Here is a 13,213-nt window from a genome sequence, read left to right on the forward strand (position 1 = left end):
TCTCGCGCTCTGACGTCACACCGCACTCCGGACCGACTTGTGCGCGCTGAAACGTTGTGCCGTACCTCCACGTGCCCTAGAAAAACTTGCCTCGCGCGCTCTGCTCCGTCGTTGAGCGTTAACCCTTAGTCACCCCCCCCCCCCCGTCTTCCCCTTCCGTAACCCTTAGTCATCACCACCTCCCTGTCGCGGCCATTTTTCGGGGCGACTCTTCTTCGAGCTTTTCGCCATAACCTCCCGGCTTCGTGTGGACGGTCGCTGGGTCCCTCCTGCTTCTGGGTTCAGTGTGTGGTCCAGTGTTGGAAAATCGGAGTTCGGAAAAGTGCGCGGCGCGGAAATTTATCATCAGCGTTTGGGTGGTGGAGCTTCAGGAGTAGGTACCGCTACCGCGTACACCAGTCGATGTCGTCGCCGTCGACGACGTGCAGTTCAGCAAAACGGTGGAAGTACTCGGTTGTGTAGTTTTGGGTTTCGCTGATCAAAGTCGCAAGCATCTGCTGCACATCAAGGAAAGTGGACGCAGCAGCAGCAGCATCAGTGAGTGAGTGCACAATTGCAGTTCAGGAGTCGTGCGTTGAAGATCTACGGGGAGGTCGTTCGAGCGGAATTGTGAATATCTGGGAGATTTGGAGAAGCTCAGCGGATCAATAAAAAGGCGACTAGCGTTACTTTTTTTTGGGGGGTGGTGCAGGACATCCGAGGAGGAGCAGGAAGAAGACGAAGAAGACTTCGGCTCGACGGGGCCGGAAGATTCGGTGGTGAAGAGGCCCGAGAGGCATCTAAAATTTATAAGAAAAGCCTAGGTCAATAATGTCTACAGTGATGTGTGCTGCTTAGCAGACGACTTTGCACACATCGCGCGGTTCGCGATTAGATCAGGTTGAGTTGGTGTGTATTGGTTCGCGACGGTGATGATTTAGGCAAGAATTGATCGCAAGAGATTGAAATTCTCATTAGTGAGTGAGTCCGAAGCTGAAAGTGTTGGTCAGCGACGAGTTTTTGCGCTGTTTGTGTAGTGTTCAGCAAGTTCGTTAAGCGGTTTTTCAAGGCAAAGTCGGTGCAGTTTTTTTGTACGTGGTGTACAGTTGTGTTGTGTCGTTGGGATGTTTTAAAGAGTCGCACACAGCAACGGTTATTTCGCGAACCACACGAAGAGCTTGTGTTATCGCATCCCCTTGAAGGTGAGTGTACAGAGACATATTCGTGTCAATGACAAATATTTTGGCGAAATTTTAGTCCAAGAACACACATCACGAACGCACAAAAATACGCCATTTTTTGACCTTCGCCAAAATCTTGCACGAGGCGGATGCTTCCATGTTTTTTCCCCTCGCATCACGTCGCCGTTGTGGCAGCTTGTCACAATGTATCTTGATTTAGAATGCAACTCATTAATTTTGCCTTTAAAGGCAATCAAACTGGTGCATCTTGCAACTCGTCATACAAAATTTTCGTTCAACCAAATTTCGTCGAAAACCCCCCCTCCTTTTCAAACGTCAAACCTTGTGACAGGATCGCACCACGTCAACGAGGAGGAAAAACTCGCCAGGCAGGGTGTAGTGCGGTAGGCTCGGGAGAGACACCATGGGCACCAGGGAGGGACCACCAGGGCGGAAGGGGACGAGGGTACCCCCACCGTTAACCTTGAATATCGTTTCGGATGTTAGGCCATCAAGAATGCCAAGAGCGAGTGAGATGGCAATAGACAGACGAGAAAGAGAGAGAGAGTGAACGTTTGGGGTCGCAGGAAGGGGGAGAATCGATATTTTGTGCCAGCACCAGCCAGAAGGCACACGTACAGGCCGAGTACGCACACGTACGGAAAGAGAGAGAGAGAGAAAAGACAGGAAAGTACAGCCACAACGATAACAAATAAGAAGAATTGTCGGAGTTGAGTTTGAGTGCGCCAACGCAGCGTCATCTTGACGATCCTTTGTTGTGGGGGTCCTTGCAGGGGATGTTGCATAAAAAACGATTTTTTGATGGTTTGGAAGACAGAAAGGTACTCGAGCTGCATTGGGTAATGAATCGTTTGAAAATATTTTTTCAAATTTCAAATAATTTGCTCTACAGCATTGGCGTTGGCGTTCTCGATTAACGAACCTAAACAAAACTAAGTATTTATCACTTGTTGATGGATATAAATGTCATGTCAAACCTAATTAAACTCAAAACCGCTTGAATCAGATACATTTCTCAATGTTGACCTTGATCTTAATGGCTTTGTCACCAATAGCAGATATCCTTAAGCCTCTGGCTATGCATATCTCAATCAAGCATTGATATTAGTGTCTAATTTGTTCACACTCACATTTGTCAAATGGGCGTAGCACAGAAGTCGTGTTCGTTTGCCATAAGTCTATAAATCTTAGTTTACAAAAAGTTACACGCAATATAGATATCGAGGGTGAAGCTGTAGCCTGAATTGATATCAGCTGTGGTTAGTAATGGATAGTTGGCAAACAGGTTTTTCGTTTGAAATACGACTTGGAAACTGGCTATGTTACATCAATATGAATGCCGATTATTTCTCATTATCTTTTCCATCAAACTTAGTTTAAGTTCCGTTTTTAAGCGAGTTTTTTTTATGAATTCATCAATAAGTTTTCTCAAGCAAGTACCCCAGTCATTTTCATACTTGAATCAATTTTGGATGCATTAAACGTGAAGCATTCAAGTCACTCTTAACTCTTTCTCGGAAATGAACATGATGCACTGAAAAAAGTATTCAGTAAATCGTGAATTGTGTACCATTAAAATGTGAATATCGCGATATTTACTTTATAATTGTTTAACTATGAATATTGTGCATGAATAATCCAGAAGCCGTGATTTCATGTAATGTGTGCATGAAGTCTTGAATAAAACTCATGATTTTAAACTTTCTGAAAAACTACCATGCATCTCCATTGGAATGTTGGTATTTTCAAAATTATGCTAACAAATTGAGTTTGGCGAACGTCCGGCAGTAGGTATCAGAAGGAATTTGAAAGACCTATCTATTGTTTTAGATGATTCGATGCCTCTGTGTTCTCTGGAATTAAGCTTCTAGCTCGCATAAGAAAGCATAGGGGATCGAATTGTTATAATTTGTAGATTTGGCAGCTTTGCCATTTAATTAGACAATTCAAAAAAGATTTATCGATGTTACGAAGTTTTCTTTGATTTTTTTGGTATTTTTTCTGTCTATTTCGAATGACAAAACTGACTATTTCTCATCGTCAATAATAACAGAACTGTAATGAACTTTTCAAATGCTTATTTTTTAAAGGTATTCAAAGTTTTGTCAACTGTGGCGAATCAAGATTGGAGTCTGAATTGGTACACCGATTTCAGAGCGCTTTTTTTAATTTTTATTTGTCCCGTTTTCAGGAGGTCATTTTGAGCAACTTTTGTTTAACGAAAAACTTCACTTCTCTTGTTTTATTTTTAATATTTTAATTTGCGTTTATCTTGTTTAGTTTATGTTTGTTTTTGGAAGTTTTGGCCTATTCTCCCACCTTCTATCATTACATTCTGCCTATTTTTTTTTGTATTTAACAGACACTTTTTCAATTTCTTACTGGTTTTTCACAAATTGTTAGAAAATGCACAGAGGCATAGTCTGGGACACTACAAAAATTACTGCATACTGATTTTTACTTAAAATATAGGAAATTATAGTAAAAAACATAACCAAAGTTGATCCCTTAAAAAATGACATTTTTAAAAAAATTGGCAAGGTCACATAAAACAAGTCAAACTTCCAATTCTAAAATTTTCTAAAATTTCAAGAGTTCTTCTTTCCAATGCATTTTAAAGAACAAAATTGGTTGAAAAATGGATTTTTGGCGATTTTTCAGATCGAAGCCCGTCTAAAGGCGGGGTTGGGTTATAGAGGGTTAAGAGACTCAAATTTGGAAACCTAGGTCTTACCGAAACCAATACAAATGACAAAAACATGGCCAAAACAGCTATCCCAATTCACGCCATGTGTCTGACTCGCCCCAGATGATGGTTAATAATTCTTTTGATTTAACTATTTGTTAGATTTTTAGATGATTCTGGTCTAATATGTATTTGTTTTTAATCAAAAAGTAGGGGAAATATAACCATTTTAAGCCTAATAAGCGGTCGTGTTTGAATGATGCTGGATAATCTGGATAATCTGGAGTGTTCCTTGAAATTTACTAAAACCAAGTACACCAACGAGTAGAGCACCTTTTGTGAACATTTCTGTTTATTTTCACTTTTATTAAAAGTTATGCTATTCTTTTTTCAAGCATTTAAAAAAAATATTTCCCAATTGCATTCTAATCAGGCGAGTGGATGGGGTCACACCCATTTTGCTATTTTCAGCGCTCTTTTGGGTCTGCTTAGTGCTGCCAAAATTGATGAAATTTTAAGCGAATACTCACGAAAAGTAGCATTCATAGCGAAAGTTTCCTGGCATCACTGGCTCACTCCAACAGGTTCTGCTGGTGGTGTTGGTGGCCACCCTTTGTTCTTTACTTGGCTTCGCTTCTCGCTCGGTTTTCTTCAGCCTTCGATTGGAATGGGTCGTCAAAATTAAAACGTCAAAAGACTTGGCGCGTTTGTTTTTTTTGATGGCGCTTGCTAGTTATTTACATGTTTTGGGGTTATTTTTCAAGTGAGTGACTAAGTAATGGTCAAAAGAACATGTTGCCGGTAGTTGGAAGCAATTTTATATCTTAAGCGCTTTGAAATCGTTAGCGCAAGTGAAAAGATATCGATGGCGACTTTCGTTAAGCAGTTAACCTCTCATCTTGCGTGTGGATGTGTGTGTCACCAAAATGATGAGAAATGGTCTCGCAAAATACAAATTATGATCAAAAGTGCATTAACTTTGATCTTTTTGACCTGTAAATGGCATACATTTGCGTGCTTACTCGAGGCGGTGCTGTTGCTGGTAAATTTATATTAAATAGTATATTTGGAGCTTTAATCGAACTCTTCATATGACGAAGATAGGTGTTTGATTAGAAAGGGGATATTTACCCTATGTTCCCCTTTCAAAATCATGCCAAAATTGATTAAATGGAATACTTTTGCTTGCTTCCTAAGGGTTAATCAGACTTAGGGGTTTGCTTAGAATCTACAGAACAAAATGCTGATTCTGTCTGTTATTAATTCTGAACTTTCTGTTAAATTTTATGTCAAAGTTTAAAGTAGTTTTGAGTGTGAAAGTGTTTAAATTTTTTAACTTATGGAATAATATCGGCTGGCTTCAAATTCTGTAATTGATTACTAATGATTTCACAAACTTTGCGCATAAATAATAAAAAATGATCAAATTTTAGTGTTTTTATCTTTCGATTTTTGGAATGTTTTATTTAAGATTTTTTCAATAATAAAATGGCAAGTGAATAGGAGAATGGCATGTATTTCCATCGCGTACCCAATGTTTGCATATCAATACTGTGGGGTTTGTTTACAGCTTCTAAAAAGCGTTTTCAACCCATATCAAGCAATAGAAAGCTTAATGGGAAGTGAACAAGCAAGTTCTTATAAAAAAATTGCAAATAATGTTTTTCTAATAATGAGAAATTGCAAATTGGACAGAGTCAGAACTTCCAGCAACTATCTCTTATTGAGTTCAAGATATTATTTTCAAATAAAAAGAAGTGATGATAAGCCTTGAAATTTCTCCTAATATTTGGCTGTACTGATAATCCCAAATTGCCTAAAAAATAACTTAATATAATGGAGAGCTGCTAGTAAGAATATAGGTTGAAGTTAAATTGTGAGAAAGAGAACAATGTTGTCGAGCCTGCACGTAGAAAAAAGTTTTCAGAGAAATTAATGAAATGCATAAATGATATTTATTTTGCAAAAAATAACTCGCTTGACGCGCAAAAAATTGCAAAACCATCCAAATATTCTAATCAAATTCCGTTTTCCAAGACCCACCCCAATTCATTTCCTTCTTTATGTCACGACAGGCCTACGCCACTACGCAATACGTACACCAACATGTAACAGTAACCTTCACTTACACAACGTTAGAATTTCGGCAGTCCGACAACGTACTCCGACAGATTTGCTTGTTTTCCTGGCACAAGCCGCATTCTCATTTCGCAACATGCTCTTTATGATGCTTTACTTTTTTGGTCAGGCTTCGGTGAGTTTTATGTATGCTTATCACTCTTTTGAATAAAAAAGAGAAGGAAAAATAAGTTGAGAGGAAGCGCCACCATTTTTGCCGTGACCTATCTCTCGTTTTGAGTTGAGAGGACAAAAAAGTAATAAAAATTTCGAAAAAAAAATCATCGTCCAAATTGATAGGCCTTCATCAACAAAGGTTTGATTTATGCTTTAAATTGTGCGTCCTATCTCAATCGAGTTTGGTCCAGGGTGAGGTCATTTTCCGAAAAGGGTGAGTTGCAGTTTGCACATGCATTGAAATCCTTCTTTTTTTGCAGTGGAAGGGGTTGCTGCAGCAAAAAGTGCAGTGCGTTTGCGTTGCAACTTCTCCTCCTTCTTTTTCGACTTTTTCGCTGCTGCTGCAATTGCAACTATTAGAGCGGGAAGGAGAGTTTGAGAGAGAAAGAGAGAAATAGGCTGAGTTGTGTGTTGCATATTGCAGTCTGCGCCGATTGTGTCATTCGGAAGGGGTGGGGCAGCCGCTGCAGTAGCAATAGAGTGCACATAACATGCATGCAATTAGACTTGCTTGGTGATGAGACTGGCTTTTTTTTTGCATAGATTTGCATAGGGTGCACTCGAGTGGGTTGCGGATGCTGTTGAATATTTATGCCATTTTGTTTAGAGCCTTGGGGTGGCGAATTAAATCTAGGACAGTAGGCGATTTATGCTGTGAGGTACCGAGCGTCTCCATGGAAGGATTATGGAGCAAATGTTTAAATGTCTGCCAATTTAGAAATTTAAATCACGCTTGAAGTAGAACAAGGATGCATGAAAATTCAACGTTTTGTGTTAGTTTATCCTCAAGGATTTATTATTGCATTCATCAATTTAAGAGTGCTCGCGTAATACTTCTGCAAATCAGCTTCTTTTTTCTTCTCGAGTGTGATTCGTTGAGTTAAATTACCGACTTTTTTCGAATAAATATCCAATTATAAATGCAAGCGACCCATTAAAACATAGTTATTTAACATTTTTTTCGTAAAAACTTGAGAATATTAAAAATGCAAAAAAAAAAATGTTCGTATTAGGGCAGTAAAAAAAAAACGATTTGAAATCATTTCATTTTGCAATTGCAATTTGCAAAATAAAAAAAATATGATGGATGAATTATGCCCCCCCCCCCTGTAAAAAAAAGATTTATTGTCCAGCAGGACAGGGCCTTGATGAATTAAAATTAATTATTTGTTTTTAACTTTGTGTGGACCTATGAGAAATACTCTGAGATATCGGTCATTCGATTTTTGTAAAGCAAAATATCGAAAATTTGCTCAGCTTTCCAAAAATATTTTTATTTTAAAAGAGGGCAAACATGTGCACTAATTAAAAAAAATTAAAAAACGGTGCACTTTACCACTATACTAAAATTAAAAAAACGGTGCACTTTACCAAGATTCAACTAAAGGACTTTTTGATTGCAAATTCGATTTCACATCGAAAAACAAAGTTGAATTTTCGCGGTCATATTTTGATTTTTTGAGAAAAGAAATGAAAAGCAAACAAAAAGTGAAATGAAAAATTACCAAAAATTTTTTTGCCGTGTTCAATTTTTTTCAGTGTAGTTCTTATCCATACCTACTGCAGCAGATTTGCCGAAGACACCAAATCGATCAAAAAATTCCTTCAAAAGATACAGATTTTTTAAATTTTTATATATCATTTATGTATGGACAGCTGCCAAATTTGTATGGAAAATTATATAGACAAACTATTGATGCAAAATGGCTTCTTTGGACATACCGAAGGCACCAAAAAAGTTTCAGCTGAATTAAAAAACACAAAAATTAAAATTATTTAAAAAATACCGATTTCGTAGAGAACTTCTACTAACTACGTTGTTAATGAGCTGAAAACATGATCGTTGTGAACAATAAATTTGTTATTTAAACTGAAATAAAGTTTTGTGCATACTCAAAATAAAATGAAGAATAGGTACTTCTTTAAAATACGGAGAATATGGAGGTTTCATTCAGATTTATTTTATTTTATATTTAGACCTTTGCAAAAAATAAAAAAAAACCTCTCCAATTTAAGCTACAAAAAATCAAGGAGAAACACTTGAAAATTTCAATGGAAACAGCCGCGCAATGTACTCAAAACAATTGAAATTTAATTTCCTACGTTGATAATTAATTTTAGCATAATTGAATCAGTTTAAAAATATTTGGAATTGTTGTGCAAAAATGTCGGCCAAAAATTTTATTTGTCGATGGAACTTTGATTTTTTTTAAACCTAATGCAAAATCACTTTTATGTTGCATGTATTTTACAGCAATTTGTTCATTTGAATGTTAAATCCTTAGCTTATTATTGGCTCACTTTTGCTTAGGCAAGTGTCAAGGGAGATAAATTTAGGAAAGTATTTGCAAGCATCTTTGAGCTGAAATAAAATTTATTCGTTGAGAATTGGAATTATTTATAGGGTAATTCTCTATCAACTCACACGAAATCGGGAAAAGTTTCCCCGACCCCTCTTCGATTTGCGTGAAACTTTGTCCTAAGGGGTAACTTTTGTCCCTGATCACGAATCCGAGGTCCGTTATTTGATATCTCGTGACGGAGGGGCGGTACGACCCCTTCCATTTTTGAACATGCGAAAAAAGAGGTGTTTTTCAATAATTTGCAGCGAGTTATGCATTTTTGAATCAATACTGATTTTTTCAAAAAATCGAAAAATTGGTCGCAAAAAATTTTCAACTTCATTTTTTGATGTAAAATCAAATTTGCAATCAAAAAGTACTTTAGTGAAATTTTGATAAAGTGCACCGTTTTCAAGTTAAATCCATTTTAGGTGACTTTTTTGAAAATAGTGGCAATTTTTCATTTTTTTAATTCAGTTTACATGTTTGTCCACTTTTGAAAAAAATATTTTTGAAAAGTTGAGAAAATTCTCTATATTTTGCCTTTTTTGGACTTTGTTAATACGACCCTTAGTTGCTGAGATATTGCCATGCAAAGGTTTAAAAACAGGAAAATTTATGTTTTCTAAGTCTCACCCAAACAACACACCATTTTCTAATATCAATATCTCAAACGATATAGTCCGATTGACAATGTTAATATATGAAACATTCGTGAAATTTTTCAAGAGTAAGCAAACATGTGCACTAATTTAAAAAAATGAAAAACTGCGACTATTTTCAAAAAAGTAATTTGGTGTCAAAGGGACTTTTATGTAAAATTAAACGCCCGATTTGATGGCGTACTCAGAATTCCAAATAAACGTATTTTTCATCGAAAAAAACACTAAAAAAGTTTTAAAAATTCTCCCATTTTCCGTTACTCGACTGTAAAAAATTTTGGAACATGTTATTTTATGGGAAATTTAATGTTCTTTTTGAATCTACATTGACGCAGAAGGGTCATTTTTTCATTTAGAACAAAATTTTTCATTTTAAAATTTCGTGTTTTTTCTAACTTTGCAGGGTTATTTTTTAGAGTGTAATAATGTTCTACAAAGTTGTAGAGCAGACAATTACAAAAAATTTGATATATAGACATAAGGGGTTTGCTTATAAACATCACGAGTTATCGCGATTTTACGAAAAAAAGTTTTGAAAAAGTTACTTTTTGCGTTTTTCTTCGTTTCGTCGTCCGTGTCTGTCGCGGGTGACTATGAACGGCCATGATCGATGACGACCAACTTTTTCAAAACTTTTTTTCGTAAAATCGCGATAACTCGTGATGTTTATAAGCAAACCCCTTATGTTTATATATCAATTTTTTTGTAATTGTCTGTTCTACAACTTTGTAGAACATTATTACACTCTAAAAAATAACCCTGCAAAGTTAGAAAAAACACGAAATTTTAAAATGAAAAATTTTGTTCTAAATGAAAAAATGACCCTTCTGGGTCAATGTAGATTCGAAAAGTACATTAAATTTCCCATAAAATAACATGTTCCAAAATTTTTTACAGTCGAGTAACGGAAAATAGGAGAATTTTTAAACCTTTTTTAATGTTTTTTTCGATGAAAAATACGTTTTTTCGGAATTCTGAGTACGTCATCAAATCGGGCGTCTAATTTTACATAAAAGTCCCTTTGATGCCAAATTTCTATCTCATCACCGTTTCAGGCTGCAAATTATTGAAAAACACCTCTTTTTTCGCATGTTCAAAAATGGAAGGGGTCGTACCGCCCCTCCGTCACGAGATATCAAAAAACGGACCTCGGATTCATGATCAGGGACAAAAGTTACCCCATAGGACAAAGTTTCACGCAAATCAAAGAGGGGCCGGGGCAACTGCTGTGTGAGTTTGCGGAGAATTACCCTATAACAAATGCATTTTTCCACTACTTTTGCCAGAAAAATTTACACTTTTTACAAGTAAATGTAAATTAATTATCTCTACTATTATTGTTGTTTCAAAGAAAAAAAACAAAAAAACAATTTTAAAACTGTGTCTACAATGTTTCTTTATTTTAGCAAAAAAGATTGTTTTTGAACTGTTAAAAGTGCAGAATTATTCAAGAAGTTTAAAAATTTAATTTAATTTAATTTAAAGTTGAACAGCTTTCATTTCCAATAGTTACGCAATCAATCGATTAAATCTGGGAATAATTTACACTCTAAAACACACATCTGAAAGTAAAAAACATTCCCTTCGCCCGTGTTTTAAAAGTCCCTTCACCCCATCAACGGGAATTAAACTGGGTCAAAAAAGTGATATGTGCCCTCTTTTTTCTCAAGTTATCGCTCCAGTTTTCAGCGAATAGCCTTGAAAGTGACACCTTTCTAAAGCATGCACACTCCCTCCGTTGAATTGAGTGCCCCCGGCCAGCCAGGTGTGCCGAAAATTTTCCACGAAAGGCGTTCTTCTACTGGGGAGGCCGCCTTACACAACAATAATAACGTAAAAATATATACATTTCACCGGGTTGCACTTTGGCTGCTGCTGCATTACGAGATGACATTCACCGGTCCCGTAAAAGCAGTCATTCTCAAGAGGGAAGGCTTGGCCACCCTTCTCTCGGCGGCGGTGGAGATACCGTTAACAGCGATGAGGGCCCCCCCAAAAAAATGAAAGTTGTTTTATTTTATAGCCAGCGACCTCCAAAATTAAAGATATACGGCGGGGTTCCGAATTTGGAACATGCTTGATCGGGGGAATTACGCAATTGAAGCGCGGCGAGGTTCTCGACGGGATGCTTGAGAGGGCTTTTTTATCTGCGTGTAATTTATGTAATTTATTTGACAGAAATCGAGGAAAATATGGCTTGGAATTTGTCATACAATTGAATAATGAATATCATTATGCTTTCCACATGTTGTCTTCCCTAAGGTTTCTAGACAAGGTCCAGAAGTGAAACAATCACCAATTGTGTTACATTGCTCTGTCCTTCAAAAACGATGTTAAAACACATTTTTTTATAATTTTTTTTAACATTCACAGAAAATTTAATTTTGGTTGGTTGAATAAAATCTCTTTTTTGAGTAATTTTACCTAAAAAATGTGTACAAATTGGAACCTGTTGAACGTTCACCAGTTCCTGATGTAAAAATTACACAACTTTTTGACACAAAATCTTTCCCCATTCCCTGATGAATATTACCATCATTTTTTTGTGTTTTTGATTTCGTTTTCGTTAGAGCCGGTGGGGACGTTTCTTGTACAAAGCTTGTTTGAAATTTCATCCCGGGATTTTCAATACAATTTCCGTTTTTTTTTCGAAAATTGCAAAAAATAATACTTTTAACATTTGTTCAAAATGTTTTATTGTTTCAAGAAATGTTGATAAACGGCATTATTTAATAAAAATTGCATTTAAAGCATGCAATTACTTATTTCAAAATAATTCATAATATATGAATCTTTAAAAACAATTGAACTTATGGTTCTCTGGTCTGCAGAATTTTTGTAAATCCACATTCTTTTCTTGAAATCGATTGCAATTTAATTATATTTCACCGACAAAAATATTCTGATTCCAAATTCACGCAATTTTTCGTTTTTTACTGATTTCACACAATTTTTCGTTTTTTACTGATTTTTTGGGAAATTTTGAAGGGAAAGAAATTTTCCTTGAATTATTATTTGAAAAATAATTTTCAAAATTAACCTTCCCTTGGTATTAAAAAAAATCACACATAAGGTATTGGGGTCCTTTTCGACCCCAAACTTTAAAAAATCGACAAAAATCCAGTTTTTGACCGATTCCGGTTTTTTTGGTCACAAATTAAAGCTTAGAACGTCCCCTTTCCGATACCGACCTGGAAACCGGATTTGGTCACTGTGGCCACTGGGAATCGGCTAAAACCGGAAAAAGGCCTTTGAGACCCCAACTTTGACGACCTGTATCTCCGGTAAATTTCAACCAATCAGGATGCTCCGGGTTGCATTCAACAGGTGTATACGTGTACTTTGACCACAAATATTAATATCAGGGCCAGGTGACCTACCGGTTCCGGAAATCCGGAACATCCGAAAAGTTCATAATTTACTGTTTTTCACGTATATGTGATACCAATACTCTCATGATAGTTGAAATTGATCCATAAAACTTACTAAAAACACAATACACGATTGCCAGAACCACTCCGGAGTGTTAGTGGCCACTTCCGGGTAACTTGGAACCGGTTCCCGGGTACCCGATGAACGGCCAATTTGATTTTTTCTTGAAAACCCATCATGTTGCATATCAAACTTCATGAAATTGAAAGATATGTCCATCTTTGATAATGCCGTTAATCGCTGAGCCATCCTGGCCAATCTGGAACCGGTTACCGGTGGCCTTTTGGGGACACTCCCGGAATATGAGAGAAACCCTATCATCCGACATATCAAACATCATGAAATTGAATGATATGACAATCTACGGTCATGCCGTTGTTCGTTGACCCATTGTGACTAATCTGGAACCGGTTACCGGTGGCCCCTTGGGGACACTCCCGGAATATGAGAGAAACCCTATCATCCGACGTATCAAACTTCATGAAATTGAAAGATATGTCATGCCGTTGTTCGTTGACCCATTGTGACCAATCTGGAACCGGTTACCGGTGGCCCCTTGGGGACACTTCCGCAATATGAGAGAATCCCTATCATCCGACATATCAAACTTCATGA

At 36.8% G+C, this 13,213-nt stretch overlaps 1 protein-coding gene across 1 annotated transcript in view; it reads left to right on the top strand.

Moving 5' to 3' along the window:
- Positions 1-212: 212 nt before the first annotated feature.
- The window catches only part of LOC6046309 (Krueppel homolog 1), a 71,341-nt gene continuing 58,340 nt past the window's right edge, over positions 213-13,213 (top strand). The window contains exon 1 of the mRNA XM_038252043.1: positions 213-1,181. The gene's annotated coding sequence lies outside the window, so the exon portion shown is untranslated. The remainder of the gene's footprint in view (positions 1,182-13,213) is intronic.

This window comes from Culex quinquefasciatus, chromosome 2, assembly GCF_015732765.1.
Source record: "Culex quinquefasciatus strain JHB chromosome 2, VPISU_Cqui_1.0_pri_paternal, whole genome shotgun sequence".
In the NCBI taxonomy this organism is placed as follows: Eukaryota; Metazoa; Arthropoda; class Insecta; order Diptera; family Culicidae; genus Culex; species Culex quinquefasciatus.